Below are 23,731 nucleotides of genomic sequence, written 5' to 3' on the forward strand. Positions count from 1 at the left end.
CAATTTAATTCAGGTCAACAAGCAGGTATCAAATGCCCACCACTGGGGTTGCAAATTCCCATGCATGGTATTTTTCTACGGCAGTTTCTATGGCACCCTCTACTTTTTGCTATTCATATTTTTCTGTATGAAATTATTTTGGAACTTTCCCAAGTCTAATTCCAGCACAAACAAGTATGTAAGGCTCTACTGTACTATTTCATCCAATTGTTATGAGTATTTTCATAACAATATGAAATAATAATATGAGTGTTATGTGTTTTCAAGTTCCTCTCTTTAGTGTCCTTGACATTTATAAATATGGCATATTGTGATACTTCAAGCTAGAAGAAAAATGTGACAGTAGTAAATTAACAACTTTCTACTTGCTTATTGTGTCACTTATCACAGGCCGAACATTGCCTTCAGTGCTTTAAATATGTTAGCCTAAGTAATTGTCACCACAACAACTTGGTAAGATGAATACTATCATTCTCATTTTATGGATTTTTTTTTTTTTAAGCTGGGCTTAAAGTTGCTGAACATCTCACACTGGGATAAGTGACAGAGCTGAGATTCAAGCCTGGCTGGGAAAGCCTAGCAGGGCATGGCGGCTCATACCTGTAATCCCAGCACTTTGGGAAGCCAAGGCAGGAGGACCACTTGAGCTCAAGAGTTCGGAACCAGCCTGAGCAACATGGCAAAACCCTGTCTCTACAACAAACACAAATAAAAAATTAGTCAGGATGTCATAGTGCACACCTGTAGTCCCCGCTACTTGGGAGGCTGAGGCGGGAGGACTGCTTGAGCCCAGGAGGTCAAGGCTGCAGTGCGCCATGATTGTGCTACAGAACTCCAGCCTGGGAGACAGAGAAAGACCCAGTCTCCAAAAACAAAACAAAACAAAACAAAAAAAAAAACAAAAACAAAACAAAAATAGCCTATGTCTAACTCTGAAGCTCAATGCTCTTAACCTCTACAATGAATCATGAAAAAGAATAAAGTCATAAGGATAGTGAAGTATTTGGGGAAAAAAAGATTTACGAAAACAGGTAAAACAAAGTATGAGAAACACTATCCAATCTTACTGTGAGGAATTAGAAAGATAAACTCTTATGGCTCTTTTTTTAATCTTTTGAAATATAAATAAAGCATGACAAAGAAAAGTGGAATGTAATGCCAATTCTCTCGTGCAGAAATATCACTTGCTTACGAAGGATCCTGGTCTAATTGCTTAATACTATAGCATTTTGGCTCACATTACCTACAAAAGGGGAAAAATACTTGAAAATACCTGTCTCAAGGGACTGTTAGAAAGTTGATTAACATACATATTCTAAAATCCTTTGCTTTTTCGGAGCATAAAGATTTTCAATTACAGTAGCAACTAAATTTTAGCCCCAACATTGAAAATCAGTTGTGAAAAAGTCATTTCCCAAAAATGGAGAACTGGTTTCTTCATATTTAAAAATGCTCTGCTGGGGACAAAGTCAATTCTCACTGCAACTGTATACTTCAACAGCTATCCCTTGCTGAAAAGGCTTAGGAACTGCTCACTGGATCCATGTTCTACATCCCAATAACTAAAGCTCAACTCAGTCTATTACCTTACCTTTAAACGAGGGCCCATGTTCTGAGAACCAAGTAGAGCACTCCTATTCACCAAAGCAGGTCACTTTTGGCCCCTTTCACCTTGTCTTCCAACTTCCACATGAAAGAAAAATGCCGCAAGGTCAACAGAAAGGGTCTATCCATCAGACTTTGTCACAGTAACCAGGTCAGTATTTCTGGGATGAACTGGATGAATTCCAGGATACAGAAATACAGCCCAAGAATATATCATTCCTGGACTTCTCTCTAGTGCAGGGTGCAATCGGCTGCCAAAAGATGCCCCAGGATCCTGTCCAAAAAAGAAAATAGGGTTAGTTGGAAAAGGTTTTTATTTGCGAAAAAGATTCCCCAGAAAAAAAACAAAGAAAAGGTACAAAAGGCAGTGGAAATCGAGACACTAAAAATAACCAAGAATTAGTAAACTCTGACCAAGCATTCTCAATTAAAACTCCACACAGTTTCCTTGAGGCCTCTGACTCCACAAGAAAAGTCAACCGGCAACCTCACTGTCTATAACTATTTCTTCAGCTGAGAAGTGTCAGAGCTTCTTTCAGTTTAGTGTCCCCAAATACTTCCCCATCCTTATGACTTTATTCTTTTTCATGATTCAGCATAGAGGTTAAGAGCACTCGGCCGGGTGTGGTGGCTCAAGCCTGTAATCCCAGCACTTTGGGAGGCCGAGACGGGCGGATCATGAGGTCAGGAGATCGAGACCATCCTGGCTAACACGGTGAAACCCCGTCTCTACTAAAAAGTACAAAAAACTAGCTGGGCGTGGTGGCGGGCGCCTGTAGTCCCAGCTACTCGGGAGGCTGAGGCAGGAGAATGGCGGGAACCCGGGAGGCGGAGCTTGCAGTGAGCTGAGATCCGGCCACTGCACTCCAGCCTGGGCGACAGAGCAAGACTCCGTCTCAAAAAAAAAAAAAGAGCACTGAGCTTCAGAATTAGACACAGGCTTTTTTTTTTGGACAGGGTCTTTCTCTGTCACCCAGGTTGGAGTGCAGTGGCATGATTACAGCTCACTACAGCCTTGACCTCCTGGACTCAAGTGATCCTCCCGCCTCAGCCTCCCAAGTAGCTGGGACTACAGGCATGCACTACCACACCTGGCTAATTTTTTATTTGTATTTTTTGTAGAGTCGGGGTTTTGCCATGTTGCTCAGGCTGGTCTCGAACTCCTGAACTCAAGAGATCCTCCTGCCTTGGCCTCCCAAAGTGCTGGGATTACAGGTGTGAGTCCATTCTTCAGTAGAAGCAAACTAGGCCACAGACTTAAAGAGTAACCTTCAGCACAACCACATACCCAGTTTGAATATAATGGGGATGCAGCACAGGGTCTGGAGCAACCACAAAGACAAGTGAGATGAAAGCACAGACAGAACTAGGTTACGGAGGGCCTTATATGCCATGATAAGGAATTGAGACAATATTCAGCTGGAAAGGAGAAACCTCCAAAGAGCTTTAAAGCCCAATCTATCAGCCTATGCAGTCTGCTCCCTTCGTGCCCACATATGCATTTCCAAGACATGCTTAAATAAAGTTGATTTTATATTTAAAACAGTAAAACCTGCTACTACGAGTCAGGGGAAAATCTGTGAACTTTCAAAATAAAGTCACTAAATAAAGTGCAGTAAAGTCAGTTTATAACTCTCAAAGATATTCATGAACCAAAAATGTAGCAGAAAGGGGGTTTATGGCAATGCATACACAAACAGCCACCATAAGACAAATGAGAAGAGACTACTAATTAGTAAATGCAGAGACAGTCTTACCATATGGCAGGAAATGTTCTCAGTGCTTCATACATATAAACTCACACATACAATTATCCCTATTTTAACACAGATACAATTATCCCTATTTTACAGATGAGGAAACTGGGACACAAAAAGGTTAAAGTCCTTTTCCAGGGAAACAGACAGTGAGTAGTAGAGCCGAGTCAAACTCAGACAACCTGGACCCAGGATCCATGCTTTTAATGACTACCCTACTGCCTCTCTACTATGGGAAACCAAGGAAGAAAGCACAAAATGCTAAAGGAACAGAATGAGTGAAGACCAGCAAATGAAATTAAGTTGGCAAACTTTTATCATTAAAAATAAATAAGTATATGTATCTAGTTTAAAATACGGCAACATGCCGGGCACGGTAGTTCACGCCTGTAATCCCAGCACTTTGGGAGGCCAAGGCAGGCGGATCACTTGAGCCCAGGAGTTCAAGACCAGCCTGGACAACATAACAAAACCCTATCTCTACAAAAAATACAAAAATTAGCCAGGCATGGTGGCAGGCACCTGTGGTCCCAGCTACTTGCAGGCTGAGGTCGGGGTTGGCTTGAGCCCAGGAGGCAGAGGTTGCAGTGAACCGAGATCATGCCACTGCACTCCAGCCTGGGCAACAGAGCCAGACCCACTCTCAAAATAAATAAATAAATAAATAAATAACGCCAACAGACTTGCCAAGTACAAGAGCCAAAACCTGGGTCAACTGGCAACTGGAACTAGCTTAAAGGATCCACAAACAACAGACTATATACATAAGCTGTAAGAGATGCCTATGTAGAATACTATATGAGGAATTTTTAAATGACACTTTTAGGGAATAAACAACACAGGGAAATGCTCACAAACAAAATGTTAAATAAAAAAGCTGGCACAAAACTATTTATGTAGCACAAGCCCACATTTAGAAACATAACATTACATAAAGAAGACTGAAAGGAAAAATAGAAAAATATTAATAGTGATCATTTCGGCCGGGCGCAGTGGCTCAAGCCTGTAATCCCAGCACTTTGGGAGGCCGAGACGGGCGGATCACGAGGTCAGGAAATTGAGACCATCCTGGCTAACACGGTGAAACCTCGTCTCTACTAAAAATACAAAAAAACTAGCCGGGCGAGGTGGCAGGTGCCTGTAGTCCCAGCTACTCGGGAGGCTGAGGCAGGAGAATGGCGTAAATCCGGGAGGTGGAGCTTGCAGTGAGCTGAGATCCGGCCACTGCACTCCAGCCCGGGCGACAGAGTGAAACTCCGCCTCAGAAAATAAATAAATAAATAAATAAATAAATAAATAAATAAATAGTGATCATTTCTTGGTATATGGAATTATAAATAATTTTTATTTTCTACCTGTATTGTACCTTTCAGTGTTTTTCAAATTCTTAATGTTGCAAGGACATGTAAAAAGTTTCTATTTCTGGAGAACACATTTTTGGTGGGGACTGATTTTCCTTAAATAAGCGAGAGAATGGGCAAGTTATCCTTTTTTCAAATAAGAAAATGGTATAAAGAAATTAAGATAACAGATTGTACTGAACTTTTGTTTTTTTTGTTTTTTTTTTTTTTTTTTTTTTTTGAGATAGAGTCTCGTTCTGTTGCCCAGGCTGCAGTGCAGTGGCATGATCTCGGCTCACCGCCTCACTACAACCTCTACCTCCTGGGTTCAAGTTATTCTCCTGCCTCAGCCTCCCTATAGCTGGGACTACAGGTGCGCACTACTATGTCCAGCTAGTTTTTGTATTTTTGGTAGAGACAGGGTTTCACCATGTTGGCCAGGCTGGTCTTGAACTCCTGACCACAGGTGATTTGCCCGCCTCAGCTTCCCAAAGTGTTAGGATTACAGGCATGAGCCACCACACCCGGCCTGAACTTTTATTTCTATTCACTACGATCTTAGTAGGTTTCCAACCCTGTGATCAGCTATTTGATTATTAAATCAAATAACTCCTAGTTCTAATGTAAGCTTTACTGTCCCTACCATGAGCTACCATGCTCACCCCAATGCTTCAGTACCTCTACTGAGCTTCAAAACTCAACTCAAGCACTCCCCCTTCTCTGGTCCTGCTCCAAGGCCTCTCTGAGGACTCTATCCACACCAGACAGAATCAACCACTTCCTCCTTTGTGGTACGTCTCTGCTGAAGATACCTCTGTAATAGCATTTATTAGTCTGTATTGAAATTATGTGTTTATATAGCAGTCTCTCCTAATAGATTGCGGACTCCCCAAGGAACAATGACCAGGTCATATCATTGCCTCCCCATGGCTAGTATGGTGTTCAGCCCTGCTATTTCAGAGTCTATACTTTCACAAGATCCCCAGGTGAGTCCTATGAATGCTGAAGTTTGAGAAACATGGTTTAGACTCTAGAGCAGTCAGTATGAGAAGGGGCTCAACATTCTGTATCTCTAACAGGTTCACAGGTAATGCTGATGCTGCTGGTCTCCTAGACCACGCTTTCACACACGCCCCTGTTGTCCTAGCTACTGGGAAGCTAAGGCAGAAGGATCTCCTAAGCCCAGAAGTTTGAGGCTGCCATGAGCTGTGATCACACCACACCACTGTACTCTAGCCTGGGTAAGAGAGACAGAGATCCTGACATACACACACACACACACACACACACACACACACACACACACACACACAGAGAGAGAGCCATGAACAACATGATATAAAAGTCCATTTCAAAATTTTGGTGCATACAGAGCTAGTGGCAGCACACAGAAGTTCTGATATCACCTACTGATATCCACCAAATGACAAGACAAAAGAAAGATGTTGGCCGGGCGCGGTGGCTCAAGCCTGTAATCCCAGCACTTTGGGAGGCCGAGACGGGCGGATCACGAGGTCAGGAGATCAAGACCATCCTGGCTAACACGGTGAAACCCCGTTTCTACTAAAAAATACAAAAAACTAGCCGGGCGAGGTGGCAGGCGCCTGTAGTCCCAGCTACTCGGGAGGCTGAGGCAGGAGAATGGCGTAAACCCGGGAGGCGGAGCTTGCGGTGAGCTGAGATCCGGCCACTGCACTCCAGCCTGGGCGACAGAGCAAGACTCCACCTCAAAAAAAAAAAAAAGAAAAGAAAAAAAAAGAAAGATGTTTGCTTTGTAAGATGCAATCTCCAGCATTCTCCACAGAGAAGCACCAGCCATGAGTCCAGGGACATGAACTTAAAAAAACAAATCATCCAATTATCAAAAAGTGCATAGGTTAGGGTGGTCTAACTAAGGAGGTTCCAAGAATATATCAGACACTTTGGATTATTAGTTTACATTTACTATGGCTTAATTCCACTCTTGGTTTATATTCCCCAACCCTAAATCTCACCATAAAAGATTACCCTCCTCCATCAAGTTTATACTCTTGAGATATTTATACAGTTGTCTATTTCTGCTATCACGGTTTAGACAAGTTATACGGTTTTCATTTATACTTTCTTCATCCATCAGCCCCTCCAGTCTCTTAATCATTCCTGTGGGTCTTCCGTGAACTCTCTCCAGCTGGTCCCCAATTATCCAGTAATGAGGTGCCTCCAAATGACTGCAGCCTTCCAGGGACAGCCTCATTAGTCAGAACAGGATGAACTCACTCTCCTCAGTTCTATGACATACTACTCCTGAGTAGGCAATCCCCCAAATCACAGAAATCTAATGTGCCGTCATATTAGACTGTACCCCCATTCTATAACTCCCAGACGTGGACATCACGGCATGCTAGAATGTGCTAGAAGCCAGAGGATAAATGACACATGTTCCCACGGCATCTATTTCACTAGAGGATGAGTGACTGGGGAGAAAAAAAAAAGTTCACGCTAAATCAAACTCATAAATAAAATAGAATGCAATATTTGCATGAATTTCTAAAGATAAAACATGGATATGTTGAATATATTAATAGATACTCTGAACTTGAAGCAGAAAGGCTGCTTGGGGCTCTGCTCCCAGCACCAAGGAGTTAACATGTCCTTTACCACTAGAGGTAATTGAGCCAAAACCCTTACTCAACTTCTGATCTACTGTGCATTACCACTCATCCCATATACTCACATTTTAAATGATATTTTTCTGCTATGTTTCCCCATCCTAGATATCTATATCTATTTTGTCTTTGCCTAAAATCATTTGCTGCAGGAACATGTGTCATTTATCGTCTGGCTTCTAGAACATTCTTGCATGCCCTGATGCCCCAAATCTGGGAGGCATGAAATGGGGTTACATCTAATTGACTCTATAATTCACAGACTACCAACATCTACAGGTTCCTCTGCATCGTTCATTCTTCATTCATTTCACATTTCTTGAGCATTTGCTGTATGTTGGGCTGTGTGCTAAAAGCTAAAGTCACAAGGATAAATAAGACAGGGTGCTTTCTTAACCTCAATGAACTTGGTTCACCAAGGAAGAAGGACAATGCAATGTTGCAAGTGCCATAAAAGAGGAATAAGCAAAGTATGGAGGGCAGAGGAAGGAGAGGTAACTGTATGTGCAAGTGGAAAAGCAGAGACAACAGAGCTGAATACTTAAGGATGAGTAAGCAGGCTGGGCATGGTGGTTCATACCTGTAATCCCAGCACTTTGGAGGCTGAGGTGGGAGGATGGCTTGCGCCCAGGAGTTCAAGACCAATCTGGGTAACATAGTGAGATCCCATCTCTAAAAAAAAAAAAAAGCTGGGTGTAGTGGTATGCACCTATGGTCCCAGCTACTCAGGAGGCTGAGGTGGGAGGATCATTTGAGCCCAGGAGGCTGAGGCTGCAGTGAGCCCTGATTGCTCCACTACACTTCCGCCCGGGTGAAGAGCAAGACCCTGTCTCCAAGAAAGCAAAGTGTTTAGAAAGACCACCTGGGGCTAAACTAGGATGACTACCATGTAGTGGTTAAGAGCATGAATCTTACTACTGAATGATCTTAGACAAGTTACAGCAGGTCCTCAAACAACATCAGTTTCATTCAACACTGTTTTCTTATAATTTTGAGGAGTAAAAAAATTGATTCCTGGCAGGCACCAATGTGTGGAGTTCACACATTCTCTGTGTGGGTTTTCTCTGGATACTTGGATTTCCTCCCACATCCCAAAGATGTGCACTTCAAAGTTAACTGGCATGTCTAAAGTGTCCCAGTCTAAGTGAGGGTGAGGGGTGTGTGTGTGTGTGTGTTTGTGTATGTGAGAGAGAGTGAGAGAGAATATAAGCAAGAGAGAGAGAGAGAGACAGAGCATGAGCGAGAGAGCCAGAGCCCTGCAACAGAATGGCGTCCCATCCAGCGTTGGTTCCCAACTTGCACCCTAAGCCCTGGCCACCCTCAACCGTGGACTGGAATAATTGGGTAAATGTTACAATTATCTAACCTGATTTTATCAATCTTTGTTATACATACTGCTCTCATTTATTTCAATATGTATATTATGTTCTGGTCTTTATTTAAAATAGTTTGGTGATATTTTTGTGACCAGAAATATGCCATAGGAACTTAATTCTTGTTTATATCAATTAGCCTATGGTAAAACTGATTTCAATATACATCATTTTGTTTGAAGTAGAAGTTTCCAAGAACCTATCAACATCAAGTGAGGACTTGTTGTACTTAAACTTCTCTTCAGTTGCCTCATATGTAAAATGGAGATGCACCGAGAAAAGTAAGGAATCCAGCTGCTCTTGGAGAACAAGACTTGGAGAATAAGGACAAGGAGAATTGGTTGAGACTGAAACTTTACACCCAGGTGACATGGAGTGCCTTGGGGGACAAGGTTCTATGCAGAGACCAGGCTGCTGGGTTGCCAGGTTACGAGGGTGGTTTGTGCCAGGCCACAACAGCCCAACCCACAGTAAGTGAGGAAGATGGCTTGAATCTACCTGAAGGACTCACTGGTTTTCCAGAGAGATTCCATGTGGAAATAACCATAGAAACAATCCAAAATAATGGATTTTCCAGTGTTCCCTCAAGGATGATGATAAGAATCAACCTTTATTGAGAACTTACTATGTGCCAGGCACTGAAGTGCTTCATCTATATTATCTCATTTAACCCTCACATCAACCATATGAGGAAAGCATACTTTATCCATATTTTATAGATTAGGAAACAGAGGCACAGGAAGCTAAAATAACTTGCCTATAGCAAGCAGTTTATAACTGAAGGAGTCAAGCAATGGGATTCCAGAGCTTACACTCTTTCTTTACTCTTAACTGGGAATACTGATGTATCAAAAAGAACTTCCAGAAGGGGGGAAAAAAGATATTATTCTTGGGATAGGAAGAATTAAGCTCAGAAATATTTAATTTGAAATTTTAGCCGGGTGTGGTGGCTCACACCTGTAATTCCAGCACTTTGGGAGGCCGAGGAGGGCAGATCACAAGCTCAGGAAATCAAGACCATCCTAGCTAACACGGTGAAACCCCGTCTCGACTAAAAATACAAAAAAATTAGCCAGGTGTGGTGGCGGGCACCTGTATTCCCAGCTACTAGGGAGGCTAAGGCAGGAGAATTGGTTGAAACCAGGAAGCGGAGGTTGCAGTGAGCCGAGATTGCGCCACTGCACTCCAGCCTGGGCAACAGAGCAAGGGTCCCTCTCAGAAAAAAAAAAAAAGGAATATGACTTCATTTTAAACTTTAAGCAACAAAAAACAAAAGATGTTTTTTAACCAAGAGAGAAAAAGGATCACACATTTTAAATGAAGAAACTCTGGGGACAATGTAAAAGGGGGACAGGCCCACTAATGAATACAAGATAAGGGGCTACTGGTTCAATGGAGTAGCTACACACTGGCCACAATACAGACAGGGTCCAACGTAGACTCTCATTAGTCACATTGGTTGAGGGTGGCCAGGGCCTAGGGTGCAAGCTGGGAACCAACCCTGGATGGGTTGCTCTCCTGCTTTATGCTCTCAGAAGCAACAGGATCAATGACCTGTGAGGTCAAATGGATAAAGGAGAGGAAGAAGCCAAGGACAAAGGCAAATTTTCTATTGTTGGGAGCCTGGATAAATGAAGGAGAATTAAGGAGGCAAAGCAAACATGAAAGAAAAGATGTATTAGTCCATTTTCATGCTGCTGATAAAGACATACCAGAGACGGGGTAATTTATAGAGAAAAAGAGGTTTAATGGACCCACAGTTCCATGTGGCTGGGGAAGCCTCACAATCACGGTGGAAGGTGAAAGTCATGTCTTACATGGCGGCAGGCAAGAGAGAATGAGAGCCAAGCGAAAAGAGAAACCCTTTATAAAATCATCAGATCTTGTGAGACTTATTCACTACCACAAGAACAGTACAGGCAAAACTGTCTCTGTGATTCAATTATCTCCCACTGGATCCCTCCTATAACACATGAGAATTATGGGATCTATAATTCAAGACGAGATTTGGATGGGGACACAGCCAAACCATATCATCCCACCCCGGCCCCTCCCAAATCTCATGTCCTCACATTTCAAAACCAATCATGCCTTCCCAACAGTCCTCCAAAGTCTTAACTCATTTCAGTATTAACTCAAAGTTCACAATCCACAGTCTCATCTGAGACAAGGCAAGTCCCTTCCACCTATGACCCTGTAAAATCAAAATCAAGTTAGTTACTTTCTAGATACAATGGGACTACAGGCAATGGGTAAATATACCTGTTCCAAATGGGAGAAACTGGCCAAAACAAAGGGGCTACAGGGCCTATGCAAGTCCAAAATCATGCAGGGCAGTCAAATCTCAAAGCTCCAAAATGATCTCCTTTGACTCCATGCCTCACATCCAGGTCACGCTGATGCAAGAGGTGGTTCCCATGGTCTGAGGCAGCTCCACCCCTGTGGCTTTGCAGGGTACAGCCTCCTCCGCAGCTGCTTTCGTGGGCTAGCATTGAGTGTCTGAGGTTTTTCCAGGCACATGGTGCAAGCTGTCGGTGAATCTACTACTCTGGGGTCTGGAAGACAGTGGCCCTCTTCTTACAGCTCCACTAGACAGTGCCGCAGGGACTTTGTGTGGGAGCTTTAATCCCACATTTCCCTCCCACATTGCCCTAGCAGAGGTTCTCCATGAGGGTCCTGCCCTGTAGCTGACTTCTGCCCGAACATTCAGGAGTTTCCATACATCCTCTGAAATCCAGGGGAGGTTTTCAAACCTCAATTCTTGACTTCTGTGCACCCACAGGCTCAGCATCATGCGTAAGCTGCCAAGGCTTAGGGCTTGCACCTTCTGAAGTGACGGCCCAAGCTGTATCTTGGCTCCTTTTAGCCACAGCTGGAGCAACTGGGGCACGGGGCACCAAGTCCCCTACACTGCACACAGCAGGGGGGACCTGGGCCCAGCCTTCGAAACCATTTTCTCCTCCTGGGCCTCCAGGTCTGTGATGGGAGTGGCTGCTGTGAAAACCTCTGACATGCCCTGGTGACATTTTCCCCATTGTCTTGGTGATCTGGCTCCTCTTTACTTATGCAAATTTCTGTAGCCAGCTTGAATTTCTCCTCAAAAAATTGGTTTTTCTTTTCTATTGCCACTGTCAGGCTGCAAATTTTCCAAACCTTTATGCTCTGCTTCCCTTTTAAACGTAAGTTCCAATTTCAGATCATTTCTCTCAAGTTCAAAGTTCCAGATTTCTAGGCAGGAACAAAATGCTTCCAGTCTCTTTGCTAAAGCATAATAAGAGTGACCTTTGCTCCAGTCCCCAACAAGTTGCTCATCTCCATCTGAGACCACCTCAGCCTGGATTTCATTGTCCATATCATTATCACCATTTTGTTCAAAGTCATTCAACAATTCTCCAGGAAGATTCAAACTTTCCCTTATTTTCCTGTCTTCCTCTGAGCCCTCCAAACTGTTCTAACCTCTGCCTATTACCCAGTTCAAAAGTTGCTTCCACATTTTCAGGTATCTTTACAGCACCACCTCACTTCCAGTACCAATTTACTGTATTAGTCCATTTTCACACTGCTGATAAAGACATACTAGAGACTGGGTAATTTATAAAGAAAAAAAGGTTGAGGCCGGGTGCAGTGGCTCAAGCCTGTAATCCCAGCATTTTGGGAGGCCGAGACGGGCGGATCACGAGGTCAGGAGATTGAGACCATCCTGGCGAACACGGTGAAATCCCGTCTCTACTAAAAAAATACAAAAAACTAGCCGGGCAAGGTGGTGGGCGCCTGTAGTCCCAGCTACTCGGGAGGCTGAGGCAGGAGAATGGCATAAACCCGAGAGACGGAGTTTGCAGTGAGCCGAGATCGCGCCACTGCACTCCAGCCTGGGCGACAGAGCGAGACTCTATCTCAAAAAAAAAAAAAAGAGGCCGGGTGCGGTGGCTCAAGCCTGTAATCCCAGCACTTTGGGAGGCCGAGACGGGCGGATCACGAGGTCAGGAGATCGAGACCATCCTGGCTAACACGGTGAAACCCCGTCTCTACTAAATATACAAAAAACTAGCCGGGCGAGGTGGCGGCGCCTGTAGTCCCAGCTACTCGGGAGGCTGAGGCAGGAGAATGGCGTAAACCCGGGAGGCGGAGCTTGCAGTGAGCTGAGATCTGGCCACTGCACTCCAGCCTGGGTGACAGAGCGAGACTCCGTCTCAAAAAAAAAAAAAAAAAAAAAGAAAGAAAGAAAAAGAAAAAAGGTTGAATGGACTCATAGTTCCACATGGCTGGGAGGCCTCACAATCATGTCAGAAGGCAAAAGGCATGTCTTACATGGCAGCAGGCAAGAGAGGATGAGAGCCAAGCGAAAGGGGAAACTCCTTATAAGATCATCAGATATTGTGAGACTTACTCACTACCGCCAGAACAGTATGCGGGAAACTACCCCATGATTCAATTATCTCCCACCAGGTCCCTCCCACAACAATGGGAATTATGGGAGCTAAAATTCAAGGTGAGATTTGGGTAGGGACACAGCGAAACCATATCAAAAGATAATGAGTAGAGAATTAAACATGTTAAGTTTGGAGTATCTACAGGATATCCAGGTGAATATATTCAAAAGGTACATAGAAATAAGCACATGAAGCTAGAGAGATGCCAATATCCTGAAGACATGGAAAATGGCAAAGACCACCATAAAAAGCAGAGACCAACCAACCAACAAACAAACAAAAAACTAATCATAGAACCCTGAGGGGATCAACCTTGCAAAAAAAAAAAAAAAAAAAAAAGAGGAGCCAACAAATGAGAAGTAAAAAGAGGACAGAAGGAGAAAAATTGTAAAAGTAGTTTATCAGAGGCAAAAGAAAGTGATTATTTCTAGAAATTGGTCATAAACAATCCAGTAAAGATTTCTGCCAAAGGGGGGACTCAAAATCAGTCCCCAAGTTTTCTTCCTGAATTATTTAGGACACTCATTTTCTGATCTAGTAACTTCCTCAATACATTTATGTCTTATTTCTATCTCATTAATAAGAGAATATTAAACTAAACTTGACCTGACACTGATAATTAGTAAACTCTTTGCAACTCAATTCAGTAATACTAATTATTATTTCAAAATCATTTTAATGCCTATAACAAATTCAGATCTAAACTAATCTGAATCCACTGTCAATCTCAGCAGTCCGCAACCTTTTTGATACCAGGAACCAGTTTCGTGGCACACAATTTTTGCATGGACAGCAGGTGGGAGGGTGATATCAGGATGAAATTGTTCCACCTCAGATCATCAGACATTACATTCTCATAAGGAGCACACAACCTAGACCCCTCACACCCACAGTTCACAATAAGGTTCGTGCTCCTATGAGAATCTAATGCCGCTGCTGATCTGACAGGAGGTGGAGCTCAGGTGGTAACGCAAGGGATGGGGAGGCGCTGTAAATACAGATGAAGCTTTGCTTGCTCACCCGCTATCACCTCCTGCAGTCCTGTTCCTAACAGGCCATGGACTGCTGAAGGTCTGTGGTCCAGGGATTAGGGACCCCCACCTATCCTGTATAAATCACTGGCCAAAAAATCTCCTAAGTTTTTAAAAATCAGTTTTACTGAGGTATAAATAAACATCAATTTGAAATGTACAATTACTTTTGACAACTGTGTAAGGTTATTATATAAAGCGTAGTCATGATACAAAACACTTCATCATCCCCAAAAGTTGCCTTAAGCTCCTTTGCAGTCAGTCCTCCTCCCACAAGCCCCTGCACAACCACTGATATGCTATCACTGTAGTTTTGCCTTTTACAGAATACCTTATACCATCTGCATCACATGCAAAATGCAGTCCGTCGTGTGTAGCATTTTTTCACTTAGCATAGGTTCTTAGATTCATACATGCTGTTACATGTTTCAGTAGTTCACTCCTTTTTCCTGCAGAGTAGTACTCCATTAAATGGACATACAGCAATTTGTTTATCTATTCACCAGATGAAGGACATTTGGGTTATATCCAGTTTGGTGGTATCGTGGATAAAGCTGCTATGAACATTAAGCTACAAATCTGTAGACACATGCTTTCATTTCTCTTGGGTAAACATCTAAGAATGGGACTGCTGGGTCATATGGTAAGTATATATTTAACTTACAAGAAACTGCCAAACTGTTTACCAAAGCGGCTGGACCACTTTGCATTTCCACCAGCAATGCACAAGAGGCGGGTTGCTCTACATCCACCAACACTTGGTACTGTCTTTTAATTTCACCCATTCTAACAGGTGTGAAGTGATATTTCATTGTGGTTTTAATTTGCATTTCCCTAAGAACTAACAATATTGAGTATTTTTTTCACGTGTTTATTGGTTATTTGTATTAGTTTCTTTGAAGTATCTACTCAAATCTTCTGTCTTTTTAAAAAATCGAGCTGTTTGTCTTCTTACTATTGAGTTGTAAGAGTTCTTCATGCATTCTAAATGCGAACCCCGAATATCTTAGACAGGTCTCAGTTAATTTAGAAAGTTTATTTTGCCAAGGTTGAAGATGCGCACCTAAGACACGGCATCATGAGGTCCTGACGACATGTGCCCAAGGTGGTCGGGGCACAGCTTGCTTTTATACATTTCAGGGAGACATGAGACATCAATCAAGATGTTTATTGGCTCAGTCCAGAAAGGCAGAACAACTTGAAGTAGGGAGGGGGCCTTCCAGGTGAGAAAAATGATTACATTATTTTGAGTTTCTGATTAGCCCTTCCAAAGGAGGTAATCAGATATGCATCTATCTCCGCGAGCAGAGGGACAACTTTCAATAGAATGGGAGGCAGATTTGCCCTAAGCAGCTCCCAGCTTCACTTTTCCCTTTAGCTTAGTGATTCTGGGGCCCCAAGACTTATTTTCCTTTCACATAAATACAAGTCCTTTATTAGATAAACATTTTGCAAATATTTTCTGTGGTTTGCCTCTTCATTTTCTTAACAGAAAATACACTTTTTAAAGAGTAAAAGTTTCTAACTTTGATGAAAGCCAACATAAATTTTTTGTTCATAGTTTGTGGTTTTTGTGTTCTATTTTTTAAAACTCTGCCTAGCTCAAGGTCACAAAGATTTTCTCCTGGTTTTTTTCTAGAGGTTTATCTAAAAGTTTCACAAGATAAAATTCTCTCGTCAAATTTTTTTAACAAGACGTTTTAAAACTCCTGCATTCCATTTATCTCATAGTTATCAAGTTTTATTCCCTTTGTTTCTTTCAAATTCAATGCCACACATTACCATGCACTATTTAAGCTATAATCTATTTCCTTTTTTTTTTTTGAGATGGAGTTTGGCTCTTATTGCCCAGGCTGAAGTGCAATGGCACGATCTTGGCTCACTGCAACCTCCACCTCCCAGGTTCAAGCGATTCTCCTGCCTCAGCCTCCCGAGTAGTTGGGATTACAGGCATGCGCCACCATGCCTGGCTAATTTTGTATTTTTAGTAGAGATGGGGGTTCTCCATGCCTGTCAGGCTGGTCTCGAACTCCCGACCTCAGGTGATCTGCCCACCTCAGCCTCCCTAAGTGCTGGGATTACAGGCGTGAGCAACCACACCCAGCCCCAGTTATAGTCTATTTCTGAATTTGGAAAGATTTTAATATTTTAACAGATTTTTCCTCTCTTCAATCTAGTAAATGGAATGCTTAAATTTAGCCAAGGTTTTAGTCCCTCACTTCTCTCCAAATCCACGTAAGACCTCTGCACCCCTGATACTGGTTCTTAAAACAACAACTAAATTCCACAACCCAGAACATGCACCTTGAGGTTAAGCCAGGGGCAATAAACTAGTTACCCTTCTGGCTTTAAAGAGAGTCTTTTATGAGATCATTCCCACCTTACTGAGTCACTCTAACCTGTGATGAGACTAGAAAAAGTTGTCCTATAAATCACTCACTGGTTAAATTAAAATTTTGGCTTATAAAGGTTAAGCTAACCAAGATAAAAGTAATTCTGCATTTCTTAAATCAATTTGGATTCTCTCTATTGCACCATTCTCTCTAAAATAAGCCAGAGTTCTTCAGACTCCTATTTCCTTTTGTATAGTATATACAAAGGCATAGCTTAGATTCAGCTATTCCTGGAGTTGTTTGCCATTCATTCTCAGCACAGTTTAGAGAAAGCAGGAAAAAGGGATTCAAAGCTAATGTGAGTGTAACAGGGAAAACAAGAAGTGAGAATTTATCATTGCTCATTTTGTATCCTCATGGGGAGAAAAACAAGAGAGAAAACTGGCTCATCTATGTCACTGTCCCATTCTTAACCCTAAATCTGGAAAATACTAGCTTCAGTTTCCTATTCCGTCCTATCCTGATGTGTTTTCTATATACAAAACCGACTCCTACTATGCCTGAGCCACAGAGGACAGGCTCCCATGTTCCCATCTCATGGCAGCTTTTATGCTTAGGTGACCTTGGACCACAGAATCTTGGCTATAACAGGAAGATTTTAAAAGTAATTCTCTGAATCTGACAAGCTGTCTCCCTCAATAAGTCTAGGAAGCTATTATTCCATTAACTGTGCCTGAAGGGGCAGGCACACAGCCAGATCTGCAGCCCAGTCGGGTGGAACTGGAATGGTCACATGTATACTTAAAAGCTAACTCTGCCTCTACTACCATCCACTACTTTCAATTCTGTGCTTATTTTTAAGGAAAATAAATTATTTATATAATTGAAAGGAAAAACAATGTTGTTTAAATGAGCATTTTACAGTTAAGATTCCAAGAAGAAAAACTCAACTAGCCACAGAAATGGTACCCTAAGATAGCTTGATTTGAAGGAGAAACTCAACACTTACCTATTCAAAACAAAATTTCTGTTGACCTAATAATCAATTTTACCAAAGAAAGGTCTATTAATTTCTTCAAATGCATATTAAGAAGCGACTACATGCCAAGCAATATGTTGGACCCTAAGGATTCCAGAATGAGTAAAATATCCTCAACCCCTTAGAAACGTAAAAGCTTAGTAAAGAAGACAGACAAGTAAATAATTACGTAGTTATACTTCCATGTAGTAAAATCTATGAGGTGAGCATGGAGTGTATGGATGGATACCTTAATCAAGATCAGCTCTTAGTGTCTCAGGAAAGTTCACATTACGCTCCTGGAAGCAAAGTCAACTCTTCCATAGAGTTAACAATGCGCTGGGGGTCAAGGAATACAAAACACTACCTATGAAGTATTACTTATTCTCAGGGTCAATGACTCTGGTCAGAGGGGATTCTTGGACCACATACATAGCATAGAAAAAGCACTCACTGGAAATACCAACTTATTTATCAAAATTACACACGATCTGATGGGGCACAGTGGCTCACACCTGTAATCCCAGAACTTTGGGAGGCCGAGGCGGGCAGATCACCTGAGGTCAGGATTTCGACACCAGCCTGGCCAACATGGTGAAATCCCATCTCTATTAAAAATACAAAATTTAGCCAGGCGTGGTAGCGGGCACCTGTAATCCCAGCTACTCGGGAGGCTGAGGCAGGAGAATCATTTGAACCTAGGAGGCAGAAGTGGCAGTGAGCCAAAATGGCACCACTGCTCTCCAGCCTGGGTGACAAGAGCAAAACTCCATTTAAAAAAAAAAAAAAAAAAAAGAGGACAGGTGCAGCGGCTCACGCCTGTAATTCCAGCACATTGGGAGGCTGAGGTAGGTGGATCACGAGGTCAGGAGATCGAGACCAACCTGGCCAACAGGGTGAAATCCCATCTCTACTAAAAATACAAAAAATTAGCCGGGTGTGGTGGCAGGTGCCTGTAGTCGTAGCTACTTGGGAGGCTGAGGCAGGAGAATTGTGTGAACCTGGGAGGCGGAGCTTGCAGTGAGCCGAGGTCGCGCCACTGCACTCCAGCCTGGGCGACAGAGTGGGACTCCATCTCAAAAAAAAAGAAATTACACATGATCTAACTGGAATGTGGTATTCTGGATTCAGTTTGGGGACAGAAAAAGGAAATTAGTGGAGAAACTTGTGAAACCCAAATAAAGTCTATATAGTTTAGTAATAGTATTGTACCAATGTTAATTTCTTAAATGTGACAGTATGTGCCATGGTTATGTAAGAAGTTAACATAAGGAGAAGCTGGGTGAAAGGTATACAGGAATACTCTGTACTATCTTTGCAACATTTTTATAAATTTAAAATTATTCCACAATTTAAAAAAATTTAATTACATATAGTGCTCCCCTTTACATTCTCACTCTCCCTTAGGATTCTAATCATGTCTCCCTAATCATTGCCCCAATTCAGGTAATGCTGGCCTAAAACTTTTTAAGTATCTTTTTTAACCCCTTTCTATGAACTATTTGCACGGTTTCTTTACTGTGCAAACAGATTTCTTCTTTACCAAGACATGAAAAACTAGATCACACTTGGGAAGTTTTAACTGTTTTCTGTTCCTAATAAGTTTAGCATATATACCGGGAGTACCTTGAATTTGAACTTCCCAAACTGGACAAGAGAGGGGTTAAAATAACATGCTCCGGGTCTCTGGATAAAAGCAAGGGGACATTACAGAAAATACGTTGTATATTAATAGATTATCTAATCTCTGGCCAAAAAGTACAATATACAGAAAATCAATTAACAGATGTTAACTATTAGCATCTCAACAGTAACAAGCGGCACCGAAATAAATGCCTTTGCTCTGAAAAACATTATGTAAATTGCTCAACTATTCAAGGTAACAAAAACTCATAAAATCATATGGAACCGTTCAATGAGACTAAATGACAAAACATGTATCTACCATGACTACTTAGTTTCTAAAAGCTAAGTGAATACCCATCTTTATAAACCCTATCTTGTAGAACAGTTTTCAAAAGAGCCACCAGTAAAACATCATTATGGTGCTGTAACACCATATCAATGGCTCCGGCATGCATGTGTGTACACACACATACACATACACAAACTGCAATAAGGTTAAACAACCTCAAAAGTTTGAAAACTACTATATGAAAGAACACTAGTGAAGGCTAAGCATTCAGAACCCTTCAAAGAAAAAGAAACCAAATAAAAATAACTGAAATTTAAACTCTAGTTAGTTAATAGCTAAAGTCATTTAAAAGGTAAAATGGTAAGGCACAGTGGCTCATGTCTCTTGTCCCAGCTACTCAGGAAGCTGAGGTGGGAAGATGGCTTGAGACCAGGAGTTCAAGATCAGCCTGGGCAACATAGCAAGACCTAATAAATAATAAATAAAAGGTAAAACGATACACTAGAGTCCATTAAGGTCATAAAATCTGATCTATTACATGGTACTAATATGTTGATAGTAGTAAATAAATATTACACAACAGTACTCTGACCTGGACCACTTCCAGAAAGATGAACAGGTAGAGTAATTCCTCTAAAATATTTCAACTCCCACATCTCTATTCAGTCACCAATCACACTTTATCTGTTTACAAGTCTCTCTCTAACACAGGACTGTGGTGAGATTGCCCAGGACAGAATGGGCCCTCAATAAATGCTTTCTGAATGAATGAGCAAGCGGCAGTAATCTACCTCTGAGGTATTCTTATAAAACCAATTCAATATCAAGACCTCAGAAGCAGAACATGCTGTATGCCATGCTACCACATTTAAAGGCCGGCAAGTTAACTGAAAAATAATTAACAGCGACTAATGTTTGTTGGGAGAAAAAAAGTCCTATCATGTAAGTCAGAAAAATAAATGTAAAAACTATAGCTTGAAAATGGACAAAAAAAGTGAATCTACTTATAACTTTCTAACACTGAAATACAAGATGTTCTTTAGGGAGTCTTTCATTATCCAGAATAATTTTATAAAGAAATTTGATACCAACTTAAATTAGTAAGTTAGACCAATTAGTGAATGGAATGAAGTCCAAGCCCAATTATGTGTTCAAACTGTGTGTCCAATGCCTTGGGCAATTTTTTCTCTTCAAGACTGCAGAAAAATGCAAAACAACCCTCTTGACTGCTGAGAAGGACTAAAATCATTTCTTTTCCTCACAAGTATGTGCCCAAAAGCAATTACTTTCTGCTCCCATCCATCACAAATCAACACCACCTCCTGGCTTCCCATCCCCCACTTTCCATCCCCATCAAAGAATGCTGTAGAGTATCTGACCACTTTCATTTCAGCCTATAAGAACCTCAGATTGCAATAAAATTACAATGCAACAAAAACAAATTTTTCTTAGCATGTTCTTATCCCCCATGGTGTTCCTACACTAATTTAGCTCCCTGTTAGGTATTAACAATCAAGGAAATCAGAACACTCTCAATAGAGGTTACAATAGAAATTACAAATGGCCTTTTTTTAAGTTGTTATTGTTCATGGATTCCAAAATTCAAAGTACACATTACCAGAAGACTGTTTTTCTGTCAGTGCCTACATTTAAATGCAAATTACTATTTAATGATATGTAATTTTCCCTCAGAACCTATATATAATACTAATCAGTCAAATGTTTAAGAATAACTGACCATGTTATTTTAGCTTTTAGACAATAAAAAGCTTATTGTCTAATCACCAAGAGATACATCAAAAAACTGGTTGCTATTAGCTCTACACATGAATGACAGCTTGACAGAGACAACCTGCTCTGGAAAGATTAGGAACTTGTAGTAACGACAAATGGGGTAAAGCAGAAGGCACGTACAGTATCTGTAGCTACTAATTCTACATCAAAAATTCAGAGCCCACAGATATGTAAACTATCAAGCTATCTAAATGAATGTGTGCCTGAAAGAGAAAGGCGAAGCAGAAAAACCAAGAGAAGAAATCACCATACGATTGAGTGTCCCAGGACCTGAAAACTTAATAAGGTTTTTGAGGTTTATGAACACATTCAAGTTCCAGTGCAACTATGTTAAAATAAAATGGGGCTGGTGCCAGGTGCGGTGGCTCACGCCTGTAATCTCAGCACTTTGGGAGGCCAAGGTGGGTGATCACCTGAGGTCGGGAGTTTGAGACCAGCCTGACCAACATGGAGAAACCCTGTCTCTACTAAAAATACAAATTAAGCTGGGTGTGTTGGCACACGTCTGTAATCCCAACTACTCGGGAGGCTGAGGCAGGAGAATCGCTTAAACCCGGAAGGCGGAGGTTGCGGTGAGCCGAGATCACGCCATTGCACTCTAGCCTGGGCAACAAGAGCGAAACTCCGTCTCAAAAAAAAAAAAAAAAACAAAAAAATTGGGGCTGGGCACGGTGGCTCACGTCTGTAATCCCAGCACTTTGGGAGGCCCAGGTGGGTGGATCACCAGAGGTCAGGAGTTTGAAACCAGCCTGGCCAACATGGTGAAACCCTATCTCTACTAAAAATACAAAAATTAGCAAGGTGTAGTGGCTCACACATGCCTGCAGTCCCGGCTATTTGGGAGGCTGAGGCAGGAGAATTGCTTGAACCTGGGAGGTAGAGGTTGCTGTGAGCCAAGATTGCGCCACCGCACTCCAACCTGGGCAGCAGAGGAAGACTCCCATCTCAAAAATTAAATTAAATTAAATTAAATTAAATTAAATTAAATTAAATTAAATTGGCATAAACTTCCAACCCTGCCACATATTCTCAAGTTGGAAGACACACAATGGTAACAACAGAAAACACTCTGGATAGTCTGGTTTACACTCTTCTAGGGACCTCGCATGTTAACTATGAATAAATATAAGTCCTGAAAACATCCCAGTAGAAGAGTGCTATTATGATTATCTCCATTTTACAGATAAAGAAACTGAGATGCAGATAGATTGACTCATCCAATGTCATGGCAAGTTATGAGGCAGAGCAAGGATTTTAACTCCATCAGTCAGACTCCAAAGTTCGTATTAAACAATAAACCGTGTTTCATCATAAGGGCTATACAACGGTCACCTTTTTTTAAAAAAACCTGATAACATTTTTCACTTCCAATTCTAGGACAGCATCATGCAATAAGAAAAGTATGACAGAGGTACCCATTCCATTTCCAGCTTGCTCAGTAGCTGGAGAATGGAAGACAAAGTGTGAAAAATAAATAAATAAATAAAGGTACAGACTTTGGAATCAAGAGACTCAGACCCCTGAACAAAGTCTGTGGCTGTTTCCCCATATGTAAAACGAGAGTATTTATGTTATTGAGATGGTCAAAGAAGGTAATATGAATAAAGTGCCAAGTACAGTATACAGGATGACGGTTTTAATCTAAAGTTTACAGACATCCAAAGGGTCCACGGATGGGCTTCAGAGTCCACCAATCTCATAAAAAGTGTATTACAAACTGTATGTGTGCCCATTTTTTTAAAGAATTGTTCCTGGCTTTCCACAAACTTTCAAGAAATAAGTTACCTCCAAAAGGTTAACAACCACTGGAATACACAGCAGGTACTCAAAGAAAAAAAGCTACTTTTCCCTCCTTGTTCTCACAAATTCTCCCTTTTTACTTAAGGATGACACACCAAGGTTTCACAATAAATGTCCATTGTTTCTCACCATTTTCCTGGCTTGGGTAAGCAGTAACATATGCAAGCTTATGCCCCAATTCTCTAGCGATAAGTCTAAGCCCTCAAACACTGCTTCATTTCTCTTTTCACCGAGACGAGTACACGGTATATACTCGAGGAGTATCATCCACCTAGCTGCACAAAGCACCATATCGGCTAGGAAAACCAAGTAGGAACCACAGCCTCAGGGTTGGACCGTAGACACCGGATGCCCCAACGCCGCAGGGTGAGGAGAATGTGTTCCCCCAAACTACTGGGCAAACCAGGAGTCTGACCCAGCTACCCTTGTCCTCCCTCCCTCTCTCTCGAGCTCTGGTGAAGGCAGGTCTTCCGGGCTCTGCCTAGGGCTGCAGAGAAACCTTACCCGAGCCAGGGGTTGCAGCGCGACGAAGTTCCAGCTCTGCTCTCCTGGGAGGGGGCGGCAGCACTCAGCAGAAGACGGGCTCTCCACCCTCCCACCAAGAGACCTCAGAGTTGGTTACTACCCGGCCTGGGAACCCGCTCGGTGGTTTGCCGTTTCCCCAAGGAGCTTCCGCTTCCGGGCTATCCT

General features: G+C 42.0%; 1 protein-coding gene across 4 annotated transcripts in view; it reads right to left on the reverse strand.

Annotated features, from left to right (window-relative positions):
* Positions 1 to 23,728, reverse strand: part of AREL1 (apoptosis resistant E3 ubiquitin protein ligase 1) — a 52,315-nt gene extending 28,587 nt beyond the window's left edge. For 2 of the 4 annotated variants that reach the window (XM_030930392.1, XM_010382642.2), the window contains exons 1-2: positions 23,546 to 23,728; positions 1,592 to 1,879 (exon numbers count right to left, since the gene is read on the reverse strand). The gene's annotated coding sequence lies outside the window, so the exon portion shown is untranslated. The remainder of the gene's footprint in view (positions 1 to 1,591; positions 1,880 to 23,545) is intronic. The other 2 variants (XM_030930393.1, XM_030930394.1) reach the window with 1 other exon arrangement.
* Between the last annotated feature and the right edge of the window lie 3 nt (positions 23,729 to 23,731).

Source organism: Rhinopithecus roxellana, chromosome 5 (genome assembly GCF_007565055.1).
Source record: "Rhinopithecus roxellana isolate Shanxi Qingling chromosome 5, ASM756505v1, whole genome shotgun sequence".
Taxonomy (NCBI): domain Eukaryota; kingdom Metazoa; phylum Chordata; class Mammalia; order Primates; family Cercopithecidae; genus Rhinopithecus; species Rhinopithecus roxellana.